This window comes from Pristiophorus japonicus, chromosome 5, assembly GCF_044704955.1.
Source record: "Pristiophorus japonicus isolate sPriJap1 chromosome 5, sPriJap1.hap1, whole genome shotgun sequence".
Classification (NCBI taxonomy): Eukaryota; Metazoa; Chordata; class Chondrichthyes; family Pristiophoridae; genus Pristiophorus; species Pristiophorus japonicus.
In genome coordinates, this window is record NC_091981.1 from 17,564,998 (window position 1) to 17,590,960 (window position 25,963).

A 25,963-nucleotide genomic window follows, 5' to 3' on the forward strand; every position below is an offset into this window, starting at 1 on the left:
ACACAGCTGCGGGTGGAGACTTGCCACGGACGTCGCTCGCCGAGGTTGGTCAAATACAGCCCTGAGACATGCAGTACTGGGGACCCTTTCAGCACCCCATCACCACATTGTAAGTACTTGTACAAAACGTATTGATCTGGGTGAAAGTGCAGGAGGCACTGCACCTCGTTCTTTGCTCTGCGTTGCCCCATTACTCAAGCTGCTTCATCTCGTGCCTCGGCTGAGAAGTTTATAAACCGAAGTCAAGTGGTGAGAGTAAGGCATGTGAATTATGGTGACAAGCAGCCCTAGGATCTGAACTGATCACCTTCTGCTTGCGAATCAAGCACTCAACCGCTTGCACTCCCGAGTTACCCAAGACTTTGATTTTAATGACAGCTTCTTTCCGCTCAGCAGCTGTCCCTGGGCTCTGACAAATGAATGCCACATAAGCTGACCTGCATTTTGAATGTGCCTGCCAGGAGTCTTTGAACTAGTTGATAATGAAGTGAGGAACATTATCACTCATGTCCTCCCAACACAATGCTGCTGTAAAAACAGCAAGTGATATTTAATAAATGATTTTGCCAATTTTTCCCTACATCAGAAATATATTTTGTGTGTAATTATTCAACGTGGGCATAATAATGACACTATTGATACTACTACTCAATCTCCTGTACACGAGTTTGAGGCCAATTGTGGACTTGTGAAGTGGGGTTATCGAGCAGAAGATAATTGGAACAGGATGCACAGACATAATCCAGTCCACATTTTAAAGTCATATATTCTGTCCTTGTTTTTATATAATACTTTGATCTGATTTTTTTTTAAAATAGTTAAATAGCAAAATTTACAAAAATTTGGGAAAGCGAGACGTGGTGTTGGTTGGAGTATAAGAGGATCTCTGTAGTGCAGGCTGAGGAACTGGGAGATGCAAACTTGAGTTCTCTGTTGGGAGGATGTCATCGCAGCGTGACGTGTTTACAGAGGCAGTCTCCATTTTAAATGACCATAGGAATTTAGAATAGAGATAGTTGCGAAGAAAATGTGATTAAAAACATCACAACAGGAAGTAAGGCTTTATAGACAGGAAGTGCACACACAGATCGACATGACTACTGCCAACGAACCGGAAGTAGCATGCGCAGTTCCAGGGTTTTTTTGTTTGTTGACTTTCCAAAATGAGGAATAAAGAAATGGTTAAAAATAATCTTGTTCAGTTCTAGTTTAATTTATTAATTGTGTGAATTGTAGAATTTATTTAGGTATGAGCCAGTTGTTTGTGCAGTAAATTGTATTTGGTCAGAGCCCGCAGTTATCAGGAGGAGGAAGGTTTGGCCCCATTACCGTCTATTTGCCCACGGCTAGTTGGGTTTGTTAATATTTTGCAAATGACCGTTCTGAGATAAGAAGCATTGGGAGATTCCTGTAACAGTTGTAGGGGACGGCAGATTGGGAGTTTCTAACGGTAATGAAACTTTATTAGTGATGTGCATCTGTGGTGAACGTTATTTTTTTTTAAATTTGAGACCTGACAGTTATGCGGAAATTGCTTCTGTGCAGTTCGTTGGCGGCCATCACTCAGTTTTTAATATTATAGATAGATGAAGTAATAAATTGGTTTACAGTTACCAATAGCAAATTTTACAACAATGATATTCCTGTTATAAATCATCATGATTAGTATTTGCTTTTTTAGTCAGTTATTCCTTATTTCAACAGTTATCAAAATTCAAATCATTATCGAACACCCTTCCCTTCTTCTGTCCTTCACTGCACCCCATCCCATCCACTGGATTGGAGCACAGCAACAACAACCACAACAGCTTTTATTTATATAGCGCCTTTAACATCGTAAAATATCCCAAGATGCTTCACAGGAGCGTTATGAAACAAAATTTAACACTGGGCTGCACAAGGAGACATTAGGGCAGATGACCAAAAGCTTGGTCAAAGAGGTAGGTTTTAAGGAGCGGCTTAAAGGAGAAAAGAGAGGTAGAGAGGCGGAGACATCTAGGGAGGGAATGCCAGAGCTTAGGGCCCAGGCAGTTGAAGTCACGGTCTTTGAGGGTTGGGCGATTAAAATCAGGGATGCTCAAGAGGCCAGAATATAAGGAACGCAGACTTCTCGGTGGATTGTGAGGCTGGAGGAGATTACAGAGATAGGGAGGGGCGAGGCCATAGGGAGATTTATAAACAAGGATGAGAATTTTTAAATCGAGGCATTGCTTAGCCAGAAGCCAATGTAGATCAGTGAGCACAGGAGTGATGGGTGAATGGGACTTGGTGCGAGTTAGAACATGGGCAGCAGATTTTTGGATGACTTCAAGTTTATGAGGGTATAATGTGGGGAGCTGGCCAGGAGTGCGTTGGAATAGTTAAAATCTAGAGGTAACAAATATAAATGGCAAAACCACAGGTAAAAAACAGATGTACATTTATTAAATACGTGAGATAATATATACATATTGTCCTTGTCCACATGCCTGATACAAGACTCCCGAAACACGCACTCTACTCCGAGCTCCGTCACGGCAAGCGAATCCCAGGAGGGCAGAAAAAATGCTTCATGGACGCCCTCAAAGCCTCCTTGAAAAAATGTAACATCCCCACCAACTCTTGGGAATCCCTGGCCCAAGACCGCTCAAAGTGGAGGAGAGGCCTTTGGGAAGGCGCCGAACAGTTCGAGTTTCTTCGCCGGGAGCACGCGGAAGCCAAGTATAAACAGCGGAAGGACTGTACGACAAATCAAGCACCCCACCCACCCGTCCCTCCAACCACCGTCTGCCCCACCTGTGACAGGGTCTGTAGATCCTGCATTGGTCTCATTAGTCACCTTTGAACTCATATTACCGAGGAAAGAAGTAATCCTCGACTCCGGCAGACTGCCTAAGAAGAAGATTCTCGAAACACAAAACGTAACGTTTTCAGAAATGCATTCACTCTTCCTTTCATATGCTGCTCAGAATGATCTGATGTAAAATTCCATCTTGCATCAGTTGTCGGAAACAAATTGCCACTCACTTCACACAAAGTTGCCTCACATTGTCATTGTACATCAACACGTTTGCCTTCGAGGAACCAAGACTTGCATAGAATTCACAGCACAGAAAAAGGCCATTTGGCCCAACAGGTCCATGGCAGTGTTTCTGCTCCACACGAGCCTCTACCCAGTCCGTTTCATCTCAACCTATCTGCACTACTCAACCTATTCCTCCTTCAGGTGGTTGCAAGTTCCACATTCTGTTTATTTATTCATGGCTCCTAGTTTTCTTCACCCCCACAAGTGGAAACATTCTCTCGACGTCTACCCTATCAAACTTCTTCATCATTTTGAAGACCTCTGTTAGGTCACCCATCAGCCTTCTCTTTTATAGAGAAAAGAGACCTAGCCTGTTCAGTCCTTCCTGATAGGTATAACCTCTCAGTTCTCGCATCATCCTTGTAAATCTTTTATGTGCTTTCTTCAGTGCCTCTATATCCTTTTTATGATATTGGGGCCGAAATTGATGCACTCACCACCTGCTGCCACCGACATTCCTCCTGAAGACCTGCCCAGTGCCACTTTCGAGGTGGCCTGGAGCGGGTGGGAGTGGAGGGCTGCCAGGAAGTGCCCGCCGACGTCAGCGGACGGCCAAGTGGTGCAACTGAGCTCCCGCCCGCCGAGCTCCCAGGTTCCTGCGGGCGGGAGTCGGCGCCAGAACGGGGAGTGGACCACTGCATGGAGGCTGGTCTGTCCCCAACGGTAAGCATGAAGATCCCGAAATAAAGGTTAGTGGAACATTTGATATATTTTTTTCCACAGCGACTTACCTGGATCGGATCCACTGAAGGTCTTCCGATAGTTTTTTTATTTTTTACTGCTGATTTTTATTTTCAGCTGTTCGACCCTCCGTGGGCCCGACTCCATCCTCTGCCGTCGAGAATGGGACCTCCCGCCCGCTGCCTCCCAGATTGGCGGCGTATGTCGTCCATTTACCGGCTGCCGACCTTCGAAGGACCGCGGCGATTAATATTCCGCCCAAAGTACCGTCAGGTACCTCGGCGGCCATCGGTGGTCCTTTGGGTGACAGTTGGGTGGGCGGAGGCCTTGATCAAAATTGGGCCCATAGAGACCCATATTCTGCACAATACTTCAAGTTTGGCCTAACCAGGGTTGTATACATCATCATCATTATCATCAGTTTGACATAAATTCCCTGTTCAATTCTATCCCTCCAGAAATGAATCCCAGTGCTTTATATGGCCTTGTTAAGCTGCATCGGTACTTTTAGTGATTTGTGTATCTGTACCCCTCAATCCCTCTGCTCCTGTACCCCATTCAGAGGCTTATTTTTCAAGCATTTTGTGTCCTCCTTATCCCACCCACCAAAATGTAACATCTCATAATTATCTCTATTTAAATTAATTTTTCAATTACACACCCATTCTGCAAGTTTGTTAACATCTTATATGTTGTCACAGTCCTCCTCTGTATTAACTATAACCGGGCCACCCGCCCCACCCCAAATTTCATGTCATCCACAAATTTAGAAATTGCACTTCTGATTCCGGACTCCAAAACATTTATGTAACTCATGAACAACAGTGGTCCCAGTACCGATCCCTGTGGAACACTGCTTCCCATCTTCCACCAGTGCCTATAACCCCTATTATTTTATCAAATTGGGGAAAAGAATAGGAACAGAAAATAAACTTCTTTCCATTTTATTACCACAACGAGCGCAGGGTTTGAACTTCCTCGGAATATCTGTCCTCATTGCTTACGGTAACTTGAGTGGAAGTTCCCTGCAAATCCAATCAAAACACTTCGATGTTTCTGACGATCGTCCGTCAAAGTTACAGAGGACGATCGGTAAATTCAGACCCAAGCACTTTGTTCGAATAATACTTGCGAGCAGTGACAGATGTGGTGGTTATTGTGTTCCTAACACAGATGAGGCTGCACACAGAGAGGTTAAAGTAACAGTGACCTCAGTCTTTAATAAGACACTCCAGAGTGAGGAACAGGCCTTCGGGGGCCGGCTTATATACAGTGCTCCCAAGGGATGCTGGGAGCCCTTGGGACTTCAGGGGATGAGCTCCCTGGTGGCGGAACATGGGAGTGCATGCTTTACAGATACACAACATCACTCCCCCGCCAAAGTCAAAGTAAAAACTATTTACAAGGTGAGGCGGTCGGGAGCCTTTCTTTCCCTGGTGGACCTCCTCGGTACAAATATCTGTTCTGGTGTGTTAACTGTGCCCTCTCTGGGCTTGCGTGTTGTTGGACCTGCACGGCTGCTAGGTGAGCCTGGCCTTGCTGGGCTGTTGGGCGTGATGGGTTCGATTTCCTGGTCCGGCGTGGTGTCATTGATCCTTTGGGTGCGTGTTGTGGGCTCGAAAAAGGTGGTGTCTGCTGTGGGTTGTTCAGGGCAGTCTGTGAACCACAGCCTCGTTTGGTCTAGGTGCTTTCTGCAAATTTGTCCATTGTCTAGTTTGACTACAAACACCCTACTCCCTTCTTTAGCTATCACCGTGCCTGTGATCCACTTGGGACCATGTCCATAGTTTAGCACATACACAGGGTCATTCAGATCAATTTCCCGTGACACAGTGGCGCGACCATCGTTTACATTTTGATGCTGCCGCCTGCTCTCTACCTGACCAGTGAACCAGGAGTGAACCAGCGAGAGTCTGGTTTTAAGTGTCCTTTTCACTAGTAGCTCAGCCCGGCGCACCCCTGTGAGCAAGTGGGGTCTCGTGCGGTAGCTGAGCAGTACTCGGGATAGGCGGGTTTGGAGTGAGCCTTCTGTGACTCGTTTAAGGCTCTGTTTGATTGTTTGTACTGCCTGCTCTGCCTGCCCGTTGGAGGCTGGTTTAAACGGGGCTGAGGTGACATGTTTGATCTCATTGCGGGTCATGAATTCTTTAAATTCTGCACTGGTGAAACATGGCCCGTTGTCACTGACCAGTATGTCAGGCAGGCCGTGGGTGGCAAACATGGCCCTCAGGCTTTCAATGGTGGTGGTGGCGGTACTCCCTGACATTATTTCACATTTTCAATCCATTTTGAAAAAGCAATAACCATCACCAGGAACATTTTACCGAGAAACGGGCCCGCATAGTCGACATGGATCCTCGACCATGGTCTGGAGGGCCAGGACCACAAACTTAGTGGTGCCTCTCTGGGCACATTGCTCAACTGAGCACACACGCTGCATTGACGTACACAGTACTCGTAAGTCAGAGTCGATACTGGGCCACCACACGTGGGATCTGACTATCATGTTCATCATTACTATACCCGGGTGTGTGCTGTGGAGATCCGAGATGAGCATCTCTCTGCCCTTTTTTGGTAGCACTACGTGGTTACCCCATCTGTCTGCCTGAATGGACAGCTCGTCCTTTCGCCGCTGGAACGGCTTGATTGGCTCGTGCATTTCAACGGGGATGCTGGCCCAGCTCCCATGCAGTACACAGTTTTTTACTAGGGACAGCAGAGGATCTTGACTGGTCCAAGTCCTAATCTGGCGGGCCGTGACAGGTGATTTATAATTTTCAAACGCTTCCATGACCATCAACAAGTATGTGGGCTCGTTCCCCATCAACAAGTTTGGAGGCTGCGCCATTTCCACCCCCGCACAGTTCTCGGTGCCTGGCCTGTGGCGGATGGTATAGTTATGCACTGATAGCGTGAGTGCCCACCTTTGTATGCAGGCTGAGGCATTAGTATTTATCCCGTTGTTTTCAGTGAACAGGGATGCGAGGGGCTTGTGATTGGTTTCCAGCTCAAATTTGAGGCCAAACAGGTACTATGCATTTTCTTTACCCCGAACACACATGCTAATGCCTCTTTCTCAATCATGCTGTAGGCCCTCTCGGCCTTAGACAAGCTCCTGGAAGCATAGGTGACAGGTTGCAACTTCCCCGCAACATTAGCTTGTTGCAATACACATTCGACTCCGTACGACGACGCGTCACATGCTAGCACAAGTCTTTTACACAGGTTATACAATACAAGCAGCTTGTTGGAGCATAAAATGTTTCTGGCTTTCTCAAAAGCAATTACTTGTTTTTTTCCCCATATCCAGTTCTCACCTTTGCGCAATAACACATGTAGGGGCTCTAAAAGGGTGCTTAACCCCGGTAGGAAGTTACCAAAATAGTTGAGGAGTCCCAGGAACGACCACAGCTCTGTGATATTCTGTGGCCTGGACGCGTTCCTGATAGCCTCTGTCTTGGTGTCTGTGGGCCGAATGCCGTCCGCCACGATCTTTCTCCCCAAAAACTCCACTTCTGTTGCCATAACAGCTTATATACAGTGCTCCCAAGGGATGTTGGGATCCCTTGGGACTTCAGGGGATGAGCTCCCTGGTGGCAGAACATGGGAGTGCATGCTTTACAGATCCACAACAGTGGTTGTGCTATAAAAGGTGTGTATTGCTGTGGGTTAGTATGCTGTTCTTTCCACAAGCTTGTTTTTGGTTGGGTGTCTCATTCCTCTGCTGTAAGAGTTTAGTGTGAAATGAGCTTGGGTCATCTTGAGCCGGTTCCCAGTCGACTCGAGATAGAAAGAAAGAAAGACTTGGATTTAAATAGGGCCTTTCACGACCACCGGACGTCTAAAAGCACTTTACAGCCAATGATGTACTATTGGAGTGTAGTCACTGTTCTAATGTGGGAAACATGGCAGCCAATTTGCGCACAGCAAGCTCCCACAAACAGCAATGTGATAATGACCAGATGATCTGTTTTTGTGATGTTGATTGAGGGATAAATATTTCCAGAATGCCGGAGATAAATTCTCCTGCTCTTCTTCGAAATAGTGGCCATGAGATCGTTGATGTCCACCCGAGAGAGCACACAGGGCCTCGGTTTAACGTCCCATCCGAAAGACAGCACCTCCGACAGTGCAGCTCTCCCTCAGCACTGTGCTGGAATGTCAGCCTAGATTTATGTGCTCAAGTCCCTGGAGTGGGACTTGAACTCACAACCTTCTGACTCAGAGGCAAGTGTGCTACCCACTGAGCCAGAGAAAGAGGTATAAAAGGACAGAAAGGAAAAGTAAGAGATCAATTTTAATCGTTTACATTAAAAAAATCTCTAACAACCATTTACTAGGAATGAGACTCCACAGTTAAAATTGTTCCCTTTGTGGGCCGGAGAGGTTGAGTGGCATTGCTGGAACATAAATCTCCTCATTAAAAAGTTACTTACACTGTTGAGTACCAGCCCTAGCTTTCCGCAGCGAGTTTAATGGGCCACTAATGAACAAATGCAACAATTTCATGAAACTCACGGGGAGGCTGAGGGCGAGTTGCCATTTCCGTGAGACTAACCGGGAATGGTCCAGCAAATTTTGGCGATTTGCAACTCATGGCGTATCTCTTCCTCACCACAAGGACAATTTACACATTAATAAGGGAAAACGCCATCAAACTTGCCGTTATCTTGGCAGCGAATTCTGGGCCAACCTGACTCTTCTGAATAAAATGCACACCAGTGTCTTTCACAAGTTGAGCTGCCTTTGGTCTTCATTCATTAATGGGATGTGGGTGTGGCTGGCAAGGCCGGCATTTATTGCCCATCCCTAATTGCCCTTGGGAAGGTGGTGGTGAGCCACTTTCTTGAACCGCTGCAGTTTTTCATAGTGGATGACTGAGTGGCTTGCTCGGCCATTTCAGAGGTCAATTAAGAGTCAACCACATCGCTGTTGGTCTGGAGTCACATGTAGGCCAGACCAGATAAGGGTGGCAGATTTCCTTCCCTAAAAGACATTAGTGAACCAAATTATATTTTTACGACAATCCGGTAGTTTCATGGTCACCTTTACTGATACTGGCTATTTTTTATTGCAGATTTATTTAATAAACTGAATTTAAATTCCTCAGTTCCCATGGTGGATTTGAACTTATGTCCAGGCCTCTGGATTGCTAGTGTAGTAACATAATCACTATGCGACCAGTTCCCTATAATATAACTTTCTTGAGATTCCATAAAATTTATATTTGTAGAAGATATCCTGGGATTAAAGTTCACTTCCACTGCCTGGGCTGTAGTCTGGTATTATGGCTTGTCTGCCCACTGCAGAAAACGTTCAATTGAAACCGGGGTGATGGAACCAGTTGGGCTCTACAATTGGCTCAGTGAAGATGAAAATTTACACCATTATTTTAAACAAAGTTGTTTTCTTTTACTGTTTCTAAATACTGAGAGAGATCTCCTCCAGAACTGCTCACCCTCCTCCAAATCTGGGAGTGCCATTGTAATTCCGAAATCAGTTCCCATCAGTGTCATCAACTTGGGTTGGGTACATTCCTGAAGGTATCATCACCTGATCATCATCATCATAGGCAGTCCCTCGGAATCAAGGAAGACTTGCTTCCACACCTGAAGTGAGTTCTTTGGTGGCTGAACAGTCCAATATGAGAGCCACAAATTCTGTCACAGGTGGGACAGATAGTCATTGAGGGAAGGGGTGGGTGGGACTGGTTTGCTGCACGCTCTTTCCGCTGTCTGCGCTTGATTTCTGCATGCTCTCGGCATTGAGACTCGAGGTGCTCAGTGCCCTCCCGGATGCTCTTCCTCCACTTTGGGCGGTCTTGGGTCAGGGACTCCCAGGTGTCAGTGGGGATGTTGCATTTTATCAGGGAGGCTTGAGGGTGTACTTGTGACGTTTCCTCTGCCCACCTTTGGCTCGTTTGCCGAGTAGAGCGCTTGCTTTGGGAGTCTCGTGTCTGGCATGCGGACAATGTAAACCGCCCAATGGAGCTGATCGAGTGTGGTCAGTGCTTCAATGTTGGGAATGTTAGTACCACACTGTCGACCACCTCACCCAATCAAACAGCCATTTTTGTTTATCTCCAATATTTTTATAATGAGTGCACAAAGGTGTTCAAAGAAAATGAGTAAAAAACACTCCATTCTTTTAATCCCCTATGATTTCTCGCTCCTGTATTGCTCACAGCAGTGTCCAGGAGATTACTCATTCATTTGTGGAGATTCCAGGACAATCCTGGAGGGTTGGGACCTCTTAATTCCCAAGTGGACCTGATTTTAACTCCAGGTGGATTCCCCCGCTCAGGCCTGAGTTAAAATTACAGTCAGGTGTTACAGACATCACACAGTAAACAGGCATGCATACACAACACTTTACATAGGCATATTGTGGCCCGATTACATCATTGAGACCTGTTATGCCACACTGTACACACCTTACCTGTACACCAGAGAGTGCTGCTGCTGGAGACCTAAGGGTCACTGCAGGTAACCCAGTATAAAAAGGAACTCACAGCTTGTTGTTGTCACTCAGGAGCTGCAAATAAAGGACTACAGGTCTACACAGTTTAAGTATCAACCCAGCTTCTTTGAGTCATTATTAAAGGTGCCTACATACACTACAACTGGCAATGGGAATACAAGGTCACGAACTATACGCTCAACATGACTAACCTCAGCAACTTTCAGCAATTTACAGAGGGAGAAGATTGGGACACTTTTGTGGAAAGATTGGAACACTTCTTTATAGCCTACAACCTGGACGGGGACACACCAGCTACACTACTGAACAAACGCAGGGTCATCCTGCTTAGCAGTTGTGGGCCCACCATCTGTTGTCTCGTCAGAGACTTACTAGCCCCAGAGAAGACAACCACCAAGAGCTATGAACAACTTGTAACAATCATACAGGAACAACTAAAACCGAAAAAAAGCATCCTCACAGCCAGGCACCGGTTCTACACTTACCGGTGACCTGAGGGCCAAGAAATTGCCAAGTATGCTGTACACTTAAGAAGACTAACTGCTCTGTGTGATTTTGGTGACCACCTTAATGAAGCACTAAAAGACATATTTGTCATCGGAATCGGCCACGAAGGCCTGCTACACAAATTGCTCTCGGCTGACATCACGGTCACCCTGCTGAAAGCAATCCAAATGAGCCAGGCCTACATGGTTTCGGCCAGCAACTCCAGGCAAATACTGACCTAAGACTCTAAACCGGCAAGCACAGTGCACAGCATGGACACTTCTAAAGGCAGAAATGCTGCCCCGAGTTCCGCAACCCTGAGTCCGCCACATGGGGTGAATCGGATGGCCCCATGCTGGCACTGTGGAGGAAACCACAGGGCCCACCAGTGCCGTTACAAAGACTATGCATGCAAAGGCTGCAAAGAGAAAGGGCACCTTCATAGAATGTGCAGAAAACGCTTTATTCACCGCGTCTTTGATGAGCTGGCTGATCAACCGGGCTCCGACACAGGTGAAGAGGAAGTTTCGCAAACCCCAGAAGAAGAGTATGGAATCTTTACCTGCTCCACCGAAAGTTCTCCGTGGATGATGGAAGTGGATATCGACGGTGTCCCAGTCTCCATGGAAATCGACACAGGGGCGAGCCAGTCTGTGATGAGCCAAATGACCTTTGAAAAAATTTGGATGAATCCTGCCACTCGACCAAAACTGTCTCCTGTCCAGACAAAGCTGCTCACCTATACCAAAGGTAAAATCCAAATCGTTGGCAGCGTAGACATCCAGGTCTCCCAGGGCGGCGTGTTGAACAAACTCTCCCTGTGGATTGTAGCCGGCGACGGTCCCACGCTGCTGGGCAGGAATTGGATGAACCCAGTCAACAGCAGGCGAAGTGGCCCTGTGGAAAAAAAGACCACCACAGCCCACCTGTAGGAAAGCCAGGAAATGGCTGCAAAACCAACACCACGAGGAGAAAAACCTCAAATCAAAATGGCCACGGCCATGCCATGAGTGAGCATAGAGGAGCATCACGTGACACCGAGCGGCCAATTGGATTTGAAGGCTCCCTTAAAGGAGACCAGTAACCAAAGAAATTTAAAGGGGAAGTTTCAACTATTTGACGACATGGACTTTAAAGCTAAAGATGCGATTAAAGGGTGCAAGTGTGAAAATGTATGCAATGTAACAATGAATTGTAATGCTGGTTTAACTAATGTGACTAATGAGATGAATGCAGGTTTCAGTAAGGTAAGGAACAAGTTTATTATGCTTACAATAATGATAGAGAATGTGAAATGCCGAATGTAACCATGTCTGTTGAAACCAGGACACCCAAAAGTGATGCAAATGTTAGAATGTATAATGCAGACTCGACTATGTGTGATCAGAGCCAAGGTGTCATGTAAAACAGTAGGACACTGACAAAGGACATTGGGTCCTACAGGGACCTTGCCGATGCCAATGGAATCCCCTGTGGGAGACCCCCAGGTCCAGCAGGCCACCTGACCATGTAGCCTGGACCTTTGGAACGAATGTGATGCCCCTTGCAGGACACACACACAGCCAGTGGGAGCAGATTCACTACAGGGACAGTGGTCAATGGGCAGCCCAGCCACCACCAATGGCAACCTGCACCAGACCAGCCCTACAACCCCTGGCCACCAGGGCCAACATAGGAGCATGAGGTTAATACCCTCCAGCTTCCCTGGCAAACCCTAGGATGACCTGACCCTCATCCTAATTGGTGGACAAGGAGCCCACCCAATCTTGTGGCCCTGCCCACCACCCCACAACTACCCACATCACAGATATACACACCACCCACTGCTGCCATGGCTACACCACCGCCCCCCCCACCCGAGGGATCTCACAACAGTGACACCCACATGGTTTGTGTGTGAGGGAGGGGATATGTACGAGGCCAGCCTCAAGTACAGGGGTCACACCTGGCAACCACACAACCCTCACCACAACCTCCCACAGCCCACCACTGATCACCTCCCCTGGTCATGACAATAAGGATATGAAAAATGCTCAGGGGGGAGTATTGTTGTGTATGCATGCCTGTTTACTGTGTGATGTCTGTAACACTGATATGCAACACTGAATGTACCCTTACACTGTACACACCTTACCTGTACACCAGAGGGTGCTGCTGCTGGAGACCTAAGGGTTACCTGCACACTGCAGCTAACCCAGTATAAAAGGGAACTCACAGCTTATTGTCCTCACTCAGGAGCTGCAAATAAAGGACTACAGGTCTACACAGTTTAAGTGTCATACCCTGCCTCGTGGAGTCATCACTAAAGGTGCCTACATACACTACATAAAGAACATAAGAAATAGGAGCAGGAGTAGGTCATGTGACCCCTTGAGCCCACTCCGCTATTCAATACGATCATGGCTGATCCGATCTTGGTCTCAAGTGCACATACCTGCCTTTTCCCCATAACCCTTGACTCCCCTAAAGTTCAAGAATCTATCTCTCTCAGCCTTAAATATATTGTATGACCCAGCCTCCACAGCTCTCTGGGGTGGAGAATTCCAAAGATTCACAACCCTCGAAGAGAAGAATTTATTGCTCATCTCCGTCTTAAATGGACGATGCCCTTATTCTGAAACTATGTCCCATGAGGGGAAACAGCATCCAAACAAAATATCTTGTAATTTCTCGATTGTCACATTGTAGGCAGCGGAACTTTAACAGCTGCTTCTTCCAGGCCTCATCAAATGTTACCACACAAGAGCTGCCTTTGAAGAGCGATTAAAATGTGTAATTGAGCAATGGGGGCAGTGGCTTGAGTTCTCGAACCTTCTCACACTGGAATATTTGAAGAATTGAAATTCATGCGCTTTATCAGCGAGCAGGATAAACTCAGCCAGTGCTGGAGGCCTTTCTAAGACAGGACGACCATTCAGGCATTACAAAGGTTCAGCTGACTTCTTTATCGACTTCTTCACACACGGGCAATTTCCCCACAAACCTGCCAAACCTCTGGACCCAAACCAGCTGTTGCTCACAAGTCATAAATGATTCTGAGCTCCTAAAGCCAGGCTCGTATCCATGGCGACGCAGCTGTGGTCGGAATTTATTTTTATCAGCTAGCATATATGCCAACACATTTAAGTGTTAATTCCTTCTGGTTCAGAGAATAGAGCTTAACAGTTGACAATACTACATAGCAAGAAATTAGGTATAATTGGTTTGTGTAGCTGTGCTTTTAAGCAGTCTATTTTGTTTCTGAGTGAGAGCAAGATCAGGGCCGTTCAAAATTTTTCAAGAACAAGCTATCACAATTGGTGTCTACAGTGGAATAAAAATATAGCAAAGCATTCTGTAAGGTTGTCTTGTGTTTATACGGTAGTTTTTGTTGTTTTGATGCTATGAATTTTTTTTAGAATGGGGAGCAGATGCTTGGTCTATTTTGCACAAATTAGCATCTCAATTTTGGCTAGATTGTGAGTTTAATATGTATCAACATATCAAATTAATCTGAGCGCACAAATCAGGATCATGATTTGACACCAATGCCAGTCACCACAAAGCTGACAGGTAAAGACTTTGATGAGCTTATTGCACATGTGACTGCATGATGAAGTTTCGAACCACAGGAGTGAAATCAGCCTTTCTTTCGACACATGCATCAGCTGTGGCTCAGTTGGTAGTAAGGGGTAATGGGGAGCGGGCGGGGAAGTGGACCTGAGTCCATGATCGGATCAGCCATGATCGTATTAAATGGCGGAGCAGGCTCGAGGGGCCGTATGGCCTACTCCTGCTCCTACTTCTTATATTCTTATGTTCTTATAGCCTTGCTTTCTGAGTCAGAAGATTGTGGGTTCAAGCCCCACTTCAGAGACTTGAGCATAAAAAACTAGGCTGACACTCCAGTGCAGTGCTGAGGGAGCGCTGTTCTGTCGGAGGTGCCGTCTTTCGGATGGGACGTTAAACCAAGGCCCCGTCAGCTCTCTCTCGAGTGGACTTAAAAGATCCCATGGCAGTATTTGGGGTAAAGCCAATTTGCTGAGCTGAGATGGGATTTGGCCAGGGTGGACTGGAAACAGCTACTTGATGGTAAATCAGTGTCAGAGCAGTGGGAGGCATTCAAGGGGGAGATCCTGCGGGTACAGAGCAAGTATGTTCCCTTAAAAAAAGGGTGGGGCTAACAAATCTAGAGCTTCTGCTGGATGATAAGGGACACACAGGGTAAGATAAAGAAAAAAAGGGAAGCTTATGACGGATTCCGAGAACTCAATACTGCAGAGACTTGAGAGGAGTATAAGAAGTGCAGGGGTGCAATTAAGAAAAATATCAGGAAAGCAAAGAGAGGGCATGAAAGAATGTTGGCAAGTAAAATCATGGAAAACCCAAAGATGTTTTATAAATACATTAAGAACAAGAGGATAACCAGAGAAAGAGTAGGGCCTATTTGAGACCACAAAGTAAATCTGTGTGTGGAGGAAGAAGATGTGGGTATGATTCTTAATGAATACTTTGCATCTGTTTTCACAAAAGAGAGGGGCGACACAGGCTTTGCAATGAGGGAGGATGAGTGTAAAATATTAGATGAGATAAACATAGTGAGAGAGGAAGCATTAAGCGGCTTAGCAGCTTTGAAAGTGGATAAATCCCCAGGCCCAGATGAAATGTATCCCAGGCTGTTAAGAGAAGCAAAAGAGGAAATAGCAGAGGCTCTGACCATCATTTTCCAGTCCTCTCTGGCTTTAGGTGTGGTGTCGGAGGACTGGAGGACTGAAAACATTGTAACTTTGTTTAGAAAGGGAGAAAGAGATGGACCGAGTAAATATAGGCCAGTCAGCTTAACCTCAGTGGTGGGACAGGATAAATCTTCATTTGGAAAGACATGGATTAATCAAGGGCAGTCAGCATGGATTTGTAAAGGAAGGTCATGTCTGACTAACTGGTAGGAATTTTTCGAGGAGGTAACCAGGAGGGTCAATGAGGACAGTGCGTATGATGTAGTGTATATGGATTTTGCAAAGCTTTTGATAAGGTCCCACATGGCAGACTGGTCACAAAAGTAAAAGCCCATGGTATCCAGGGCAAAGTGGCAAGCTGGATCCAAAATTGGTTCAGAGGCAGGAAACAAAATGTAATGGTTGATGGATGTTTTTGTGACTGGAAGGCTGTATCCAGTGGGGTTCTGCAGAGCTCAGTGCTGGGTCCCTTGATTTTTGTGGTATATATCAATGACTTGGACTTGAATGTTTAGGGTATGAATAAGAAGTTTGCAGAAAACACTAAAATAGGCTGTGTGGTTGATGATGAAAAAGAAAGCTGCAGATTGCAGGAAGATATCAATGTATTGATCAGGTGGGCATAACAGTGGCAAATGGAATTCAATCCGGATAGGTGTGAGTTAATGCATTTGGGGAGGTCTAACAAGGCAAGGGAATACACATTAAATGGTACAACACTGAAAAGTGTAGAGGAACAAAGGGATCTTGAAGTGCAGATCCACAGATCCCTGAAGGTAGCAGGCCAGGTAGATAAGGTGGTTAAGAAAACCTATGGAATACTTGCCTTTATTATTCGAGGCATGGAATGCAAGAGCAAGGAGATTATGCTTGAACTGTATAAAACACTGGTTAGGTCACAGCTGGAGTACTGTGTGCAGTTCTGATCACCACATTACAGGAAAGATGTGATTATACTGGAAAGGGTGTAGAGGAAATTTAGAAGAATGTTGCCTGGACTGGAGAATTTTAGCTATGAGGAAAGATTGGATAGGCTGGGTCTGTTTTCTTTGGAACAGAGGAGGCTGAGGGGAGTCCTGATCGAGGTGTATAAAATTATGAGGGGCCTGGATAGAGTGGATAGGAAAGACCTGTTTCCCTTGGCAGGGGATTCAACAACCAGGAGTCATAGATTTAAAGTAATTGTGGAGAGGTTTAGAGGAGATATGAGGGGAACTTTCTTCACCCAGAGGGTGGTGGGGTCTGGAACTCGCTGCCTGAAAGGGTGGTAGAGGCAGAAACCCTCATCACATATAAAAGATACTTGGATGTGCACTTAAAGTGCCATAACGTACAGAACTACGGATCAAGAGCTGGAAAGTGGGATTAGGCGGGATAGCTCTTGGTCGGCCGGCGCGGACACGATGGGCTGAAATGACCACCTTCCATGCTGTAAATTTCTATGATTCTAGAGAAGGGGAGCTATCCCTGGTGTCCTGGCCAATATTTATCTCTCAATCAACGTCACTAAAACAGATTATCTGGTCATTATCACATTGCTGTTTGCGGGAGCTCTCTGAGCGCAAACTGGCTGCCGTGTTTCCTACATTACAACAATGACTACACTTCAAAAAGTAATTCATTGGCTGTAAAGCGCTTTGGGCCATCACATTGTCGTGAAAGGTACTATATAAATGAAAGTTTTCCTTTCTATCGGTCATATGTATAGATCTATGTTTGCCTGAATCTGGCTCGTTAAGGCAGGTGAAGTAAAAATAAAAGCTTGTCTTTCGATGGTTAGTCTTGTTCCTTTAAGTAAAGAATTATGCTGGTAATTTTCTGTTATAAACACACACAACTGCATGCAATTTTAGTTATCGTCTAGGAGTGTATCAGTGTGATGATGAAACCATTGGTAATATCACAAAGGCAACTATGAACAACAATTACTGCTGTACATACTCAGTATCTTTGAAACCTGAACTTTTTCTTCAGGAACTGATTTCTTCCCATCCATTTTTTTCTCCCCTTGTCCAGTCTCTTCCTACCGACATCTCACGTCCTCCGCCACTTTTAACTGTTTCCAGCTTCCTGCCTCTAAACAGATCCTTTCCACTATGGATGTCCAATCTCCCTACACTTCCATCCCCCACCAGGATGGCCTGAGGGCGCTCCGCTTCTTCCTGAACCGGAGGCCCAATCAATCCCCATCCACCACCACCCTCATCCCCCTGGCTGAACATATTCTCACATTGAACAACTTCTCCTTTGACTTCACTCACTTCCTCCAAATTAAAGGTGTTGCTATGGGAACCCGCATGGGTCCGAGCTATGCCTGCCTTTTTGTGGGATATGTGGAATGTTCTTTGTTCCAGTCCTACTCAGGACCACTCCCTCACCTCTTTTTCTGATACAGTGATGACTGTATTGGTGCCGTTTCCTGCTCTTGCCCTGAACTAGAAAATGTCATCAACTTTGCTTCCAATTTCCACCCTACCCTCGACTTCACATAGTTCATCTCCGACTCGTCCCTTCCCTTCCTCGACTTCTCTGTCTCCATTTCTGGGGATAGGCTTTCGACCAATATCCACTATAAGCCCACTGACTTGCACAGTAATCTTGACTACACTTCCTTCTACCCCGCTTCCTGTAAGAACTTTATTTCATTCTCCCAGTTTCTCCGTCTCCGTTGCATCTGTTCTGATGACGCCATCCATACTAGTGACGCCATCCTCTATCATCCATACCACCCTCTCACCTTCCCACGGCATCTTCCCGTGCCATTGCAGGAGATGCAACACCTAGCCTTTTACCTCCTCCCTTCCCACCATCCAGGGCCCGAAACACTCCTTCCAGATGAAATGGCGATTTACTTATACTTCTTCAATTTAGTATACTGTATTCTCTGCTCACGATGCGATCTCCTCTACATTGAGGAGATCAAATGCAGATTGGATGACCGCTTTGTGGAACATGTCCATTCAGGTCTCAAGCGTGACCCCAAGCTTCCGATCGCCTGTCAATATTATTCTTCAGACCACTCCTACTTTGACCTCTCTGTCTTCGATAATATGTCTCAACTTATCTGTAGAATAACTCCACGAGGCCTAATGCTGTGCTTGAACTGCTGTGACCTTCAGCTCTTTATTGTAACCCAGAGTGAGGCAGCAATGTGGTGACCAGCCTTTAACACAGCTCCTGCCTGGGCCTCCCACAGTTGCACCCTCTAGTGGTACCAGCATAGTATGTACAGAGTATACATATATGATACTCGGCTTCTTACATTGTCCCAATGAAGCTCAACGTAAGCTCAAGGAACAGCATCTCATTTTCCGATTAGGCACTTTACAGCCTTCCAGACTCAACATTGCGTTCAACAATTTCAGATCCTCTGTCTCCATTTTTTCAAATGCCAGCTTTTGCTGATGATTCTGCTATTCCCATTTACACCTCCTCGAGACCCATCTTTTGTTTCTGTACTTGTCCCATTACCATCATCCCATTTGTCATTTAATCTCTCCTGCCTTCCACCCTATCACAGACCTTCCCTTTTGTTCTTTCCTCCCCTCCCCCTTTTCCCTGCCTCTGCACTTGCGGAAAACCTATTGCATCTCTAAGCTTCCCTAATTCTGGTGAAAGGTCATCGAGCTGAAACGTTAGCTTTGCTTCTCTCAGATGCTGCCTGACCTGCTGAGTATTTCCAGCACTTTTTGTTTTTATTTCAGATTTCCAGTATCCGCAGTATTCTGTTCTTGGGTGTTTCTCCAGGATAACAGTTTCCATAAACTTCGATCTAGGGTTAACCTGTGTGACCTGGAGCTGAAGCAAATTAGATTAAGCCACGGACATTGATCTGGGTAGCTTGAAATATTCATTCAAATGTTTTGAGGAAATTACAGATCGAATTTGGACTGTGCTAAATTAGCAATGATGCAATGATATGAAATTATATTTTCCATTATTTTAACAAAAGCAGTAATTCATTTACTTTTACAGATTAGCACTTTAATTAAAATGGTGGAGAGAGGATTCCCTTAAAGACCGAAGGAATCTGTCATTATCAAAGGAAGCTGCATCTCAGATAGCAGGACCCGGGAGGATAGAAAGGAGCTTTAAAAGAACAACTTTTATTCCACAAATACAATTTCTAAATAAACGGCTATCCCATTTATTTGCGGAATCTCTTTCAAAGGAATTGGTTCCATAACATAGCTTAGTTCCTGTTGTCCTGAATTTGGACTGTTTATATTACATGGCAGATTAGCCATCACCAGAAATATTACACATGCACAAGACTTGCACCTGTACAGTTCCTCCAAAGTGTTTTTTGTGACTGTAGGGTTCTGGTTGTAGACCTTGTCTGATATGGAGGGAAGGTTTGTGCAGAGGCAATGAGAGTACAGTTAGCACCAAGGGATGGGCAATAAATGCCACCCTTGCCAGCGGCGCTCAAATCTTGAGGTTGAGTAAAACAAAAGGTGAGGAAGGTAGTAATAGACTTCAAGAGGAGATTGTAATGTATTTGCTTCATGGGTTCTTTGCTTAAGAATTCACAGCAACACATTGCTATTAAAATCTAGTTGGTTTATTAACAAAGAATTAACAATCACACTACACATTCCCAATTTATCCACTAGACTCACAACTGCATACCTCATCGTGGATGACCTGGACCCAACTGTCTGGGGTTTTATTCAGTCTTGTGAACATCATGTGACTGGCTAAGCCACTCATAATGCAACAGCTCTACAACAATGTTCAAGTTGAACAGTAAATCAAGTGCCCCCTGATTAAAGAGGGGCACTAAAACCGACAAAATAAACCAATTAAACTTTGGATGTTAATGGATCAAATTAAAATTTGGTTGCCGGGGGTGATGATGCACTCCAGTCCCTCCTGTGCCTACCGCTCATGGAAGGCTGCGAGCGTATCGGTGGACACTGCGTGCTCCATCTCCAGGAACACCCTGGCTCGGATGTAACCGCGAAAGAGAGGCAGGCAGTCGGGCTGAACGACCACCTCGACCGCCCGCTGCCTGGACCGGCTGATGGCCCCCTTGGCCATGCCCAGGAGCAGTCCTTCGAGGAGGCCCTCCGACCTGCCCGCTCCCCTCTGCACAGGGTGCCCAAAGATCAGGAGCGTGGGATTGAAGTACAATCAGAATTTGAGGAGCAGCCCTTTCAAATAATGGAAGAGGGGCTGCAACCTCACACATTCAACATAAACATGGAACACGGACTCCACTAGACCGCAGAAATTACAGGCGGCATGGGAGTCCTTGAACCAGCTTAAAAACCGATTGCACGGGATTGCTCCGTGCAACACCCTCCAAGCCAAGTCCCCAATAAATAAAGAGAGGACTCCCGCATAGAGAGCACTCCATTGGGTCAACAGCTCTACAAACCTGTGAGCATGCTCACAGATGCATACATTACAGATATAGACAGGCTGGTGGAATGGGCAGACACGTGGCAGCTGAAATTTAACACAGAAAAGTGTGTGGTGATACATTTTGATAGGAAGATTGAGGAGAGACAATACAAGCTACAATTTTAGTGGGTGCAGAAACATAGAGACCTTGGGGTGTTTGTGCACAAATCTTTGAAGATGGCAGGACAGGTTAACAAAGCATATGGGATCCTGGGCTTTATAAATAGAGGCATAGAGTACAAAAGCCAGGAAGTTGTATTGAACCGATATAAAACACTAGTTCGACCCCAGCTGGATTGTGTCCAATTTTGGGCAATATATTTTAGGAAGGACGTGAAGGCTTTGGAGCGGGTACAGAAGAGGTTCCGGGGGTAAGGGAACTGGAGAAGCTGGGCTTGTTCCCATTGAGCAGAGAAGGCTAAAAGGAGACTTGATCGAGGTCTTCAAAATCATGAAGGGTTTAGATAGAGTAAATAAAGAGGAACTGTTTCCAACGGCTGAAGGGTCGATAATCAGAGGGCGCAGATTCAAGGTGAGGAAAAACATTTTTATGCAACGAGTGGTTAGGATTTGGAATGCGCTGCCTGAGAGGGCGGTGGATACTGATTCAATAGTCGCCTTTCAAAAGAGAATTAGATAAATGCTTGAAGGAGAAAAAATTGAGGACTATGGGGAAAGAGCAGAGGAGTGGGGCTAACTGGATTAATCTTCACAAGAGCCTGCGCCGAAACGATGGGCTGAATGGCCTCCTTCTGTGCTGTACTTTTCTATGATTCATTGCCTCCAGAGACCTTATTTACATCATAGTGCTATTTCCAAAGACAGTACTGCTGCCGCAGCCCAGAACTCTCGGTCCCGGGTCCAAGTCCAAGGGGCATCACTCGCGCGAGGTGCAGACGGGCATGAAAGTTGACCTTTTCTTATATACACCATTTTGCATTTGGGAGTGACTCTGGGGCTTGGGTGCAGATTGCACATGGAGATCCATCGTTGTCTCTGTGGCGAGATCTTGCTGTGCATGAATGTGCTGCTGGTTCAAGTCGCTGTGTTGTGTTACAGCAGGCCCGTGAATTTTTATAACACGTGAAGAGGGCCTCAGTAGTGTAATGGTTGAGAGCCCCTGCTGTAACAGACACATTACGCTAAAGGCGCTGTATAACTGCAAGTTGTTGCTGTTGTTGTTCCTCTATCCAGGCGCCACTCGTTGCGTAAAAAATGTGTAAGGTTCGAAAATCCACGGCCGCATTTGAAACACCTGAAGGACAAGAAAACTAACATGGGATCGTTCCATACACTAAATGAACATTTTTGGCCAAGTAAAAGCAGGCTGGGAAAACGTGTGGGCGGATACAGACATTGTGAAGTCTGGCTCACCAAGCGAGACCGAGGCACTGGCCAATGGGGGAAAAGTGCATTCTGGCAGGCCAATCAGGGGTCGAGTCGGGCCTGAAGCAGGGAAATCTTCAACCAATAAGGACTCCCCAGTTTGAAAATGACTCCCCCCCCCAAATCAAATGATGAATGTGGGCCATCATCTACCGAATTAATATGGACAATGGACAATAGCCCTGAATCAAAACTATGAATCACTGCAGGAATGGCCCACTGACTCCCAGAACTATAACAAAGGACCTACAGACTTTCAGGCACCAATGTGCCCCGTAACAATACCCTGGTCCTCACACCTGCGTGTACCTGTGACATCTTCTGATTAAATATTCAAAGCTATCTCCCCGCCCAAGCTTACACAATGGACCACCCACTGGGTTTGAGCGCGAAAAGACCAGAACTGAATTGAATACAAATATAGGACACAGAACCACCAGAAAACAGTTGTGGAGAAAAACAGTTGTGGGCAGAGTTCACAGGGGAGGAAAGGTGTGGAGAGGAAGACTTGCAGAAAGGTGGAGAAAAACAGTTGTGTGAAAAGACTTGCAGAAGTGGGTGGAGAAAAACTGGCAGTACAGAGGTTGGAAAAAGTGTGTGGAGAAAAGGCTGCTGGCTGCTGGAGGGGGAATGCAGCTGGAGCAGTAGGAAAAACAGTTTGGGGTCAGTTCTTGAAAGGGCTGCTGGCTGGGGGGAAAGGAGCTGAGAGAGTTTTGCAAACTTTGATTTTGGTTGAGACTAAAAACCCACGAGCTAACCTCCTGGTTAGTAAGTGGCAGCAGGTGTTGCTGTTAGTCCTGAACACACTGGACAGGGTGAGAATAGCCGAAGCATCAGGCTGGGGCACGCAGAGCTGTGCAGGCCTGGAAACCTGGTTCAATAACCTGTCTGACGATAACCGAGAGGCAGATAGAAGAAACCGACGCAACATCGAGGAGGAAAACCGAACAACAACGAAAAACTCACCCCAGAGGGACCCCGAGCTGAAATAAGTGCCCCCAGAACCCCGGAGTTGATAGGATTGTGTGTATAGCTCAAACCCCCTCACAGACTCAATTTAGGATAGGAATTGGTAGGAAGGGTGGGAGTGGGAGGTGTGTTTGTGCGTGAGTGGGATGTTTTAACCTCTTATTTTCCCCTTCCCTGTTGCGAGATTTTTCGGGTTGTTGAATGAGATTTTGCCATTACTGCCATTTTATGACCTCTTCCTATGCCCTCGATCTTGGTGTTTACTATTCTAAATAAACAACATTAGCCATTTTGTACTCATCCATTATATCTGATGCCTCATTACTCATCCATCCTCATAAATCGCACATACAGAACCCAAGGGGAGTGTGGATTCGAACCCACACCCCAAGCTCTCCTTACAAATATTTTTCTCACGTCGCCTCTGGTTTTTTTGCCAATCACCTTGAATCTGTTATTGACCCTTCAGCCATTGAAAACAATTCTCTTTATTTATTTAAGGGTTTGAAGACCACTTTAATCACTTAGTACTTCCAGTATGAACTGCTATCCAATTCATTATTAACTGACAATAATTACAAAACAACATGATAGAACTGGTCTCGATTATTTTGACTAATTCTACATTGACATCTTAATGCGTGCTTTTCATTTTGCAAAAAGCTTTTCTGTGATGTAAGATTCAGGTGAACTCGATGGCTAGATTGAGCTTGGTGCCAAAGACCACTGGAATTTATCGGGGAATAATTCGGGCACTTGTTGATGATTCCCTTTCTGTCCCACTTGCTCGTCTGAAAATGACGACAGCTGAGATACAGCATCTTCCTTGATCCTACCTTACTGAAGCCTTTCTCTGCCTGAAAAGCTACTGGTGGGAGCTATAATTGGTTTACACTCTAATTGATTTGAACCTGATGTTCCGTCATCTGTCTTGTGCCTTGATGCATTCATAGGCCAGATGCATGTGCTCCAACAGTGTGACTTGTTCTGGACACCAGTCTCTCAGAGCAGGCAGCCCTCAATAATGAGATTCTGTTAAATGTGTTGACCTGCTCCAGAGACAGGAGATGGGATGAATAAAGCAGCTATGTGAATATCACCGAATATCTGCCCTAATAAATGAATAGCTTCAAGCTAACAAGATACGACTATTGTTGAATCATTTTTATTGGCTCTCTATTCCTATTTTATATGTGATATTTCTTGTAAACTGAGCCTTTAGGCCTAACGGGAATAATTTTCCTACTTTACGTCTAACAGGCTGGCCCTTCTGCCTGCAACAGCCAGAAATTTGCATATGCACTAAAATGTGTCAAAAACTTGAAATCGGAAAATGATCCTTACTATGTGACCAGGATTATCTCTGGTTACTAAGGCAGACTCCACATACGGTTCCTATGCAATACTTGCACATTAAAAAACATGCTCTGCTTGTATAAGAACACAACTAAATTCTTAGTCCCCTGTGTCAAGATAGTCGTAATTGAACAATATAATGGACGTGTAATATAATGAGATGAAGGGGTTGTCTTATGAAGAAAGGTTGAGCAGGTTGGGTCTATACTCATTGGAGCTTAGAAGAATGAGAGGTGATCTTATTGAAACGTATATGATTCTGAGGGGGCTGGATGTGGTAGATGCAGAGAGAGGATGTTTCCTCTCGTGGGGGAATCGAGATCTAGGGGACACAGTTTCAGAATAAGGGGTCGTCCATTTAAAACTGAGATGAGGAGGAATTGCTTCTCTCAGAGGATCGTGAATCCTGTACTCCAGAGAGCTGTGGAGGCTGGGTCATTAAATATATTTAAGGTGTAGTGAGACAGATTTTTGAATGAGAAGGGAGTCAAGGGTTATGGGGTGCGGGCAGGGAAGTGGAGTTGAAGCCAAGATCAGATCAGCCAGGATCTTATTGAATGGCGGAGCAGGCTCGAGGTGCCAAATGGCTGACTCCTGCTCCTATTTCTTATATTCTTATGTTCTTATATACTCCTGTGTTAACCAACCAGTCCTGTGCTTGCTGATGGCTGGTTCTGTTCCTTTGCACAAGAGTCTCAGTTTAATAAAATTGCCAACTCTCAATTTTTGAAGAGTGCACAAAGTGGTTGTGTGGAATGGCCAGAATGAACCGCCTGTCTAATGGATCAATGTTGATCGATTTGCTTTATTAAATGATGCACTGGAAAAATGCTTCGGGACAGTTTCCTAAAACAGGGCACTTGGCCTCTTATAACTGTAGCACGCTTCCTTCACAAGGAAAGCTGTTACAGAGTTCTGTCATCTCCTGGTGGATGAACTGCATGCAATTTATACCACATGGGCAGCTCTTCCCCGAGTGCAAAGGTAGCTATTGTATTTATTGTGTTTCCCTCCACTGCGTCCATCCAAGCTGCTACCGAGGCTATATATCAAAATCTGTCAGCTGTCCACAGATGTACCAAGCAAGAGACAATAGGTTAGAGGAAGCAGAAAATGACAGTAGCTGGACAGGCACTAATCTATTTTCTGATAGCAGGTTTCGCAGGAGTGTCGAGTATTGTCAACGGCACCCTTGCTTCATAAGGAAAGCTGTTACAAAAAACACCATTGCAGTATCCAAGACACCAGCCACTCCTGTAAGTGGACCTCACATCCTCTACAATTGGAGTGCACCTTTTCTGACAATATCAAGGTAAATGATTGCAAGATCCAGGGATCGGAACAGAGAACTGTCACTCTGTACACCAGCCATTGCAACGCAGTATCTGCCACATTGCAACTCCTCTCACTTGCTCTC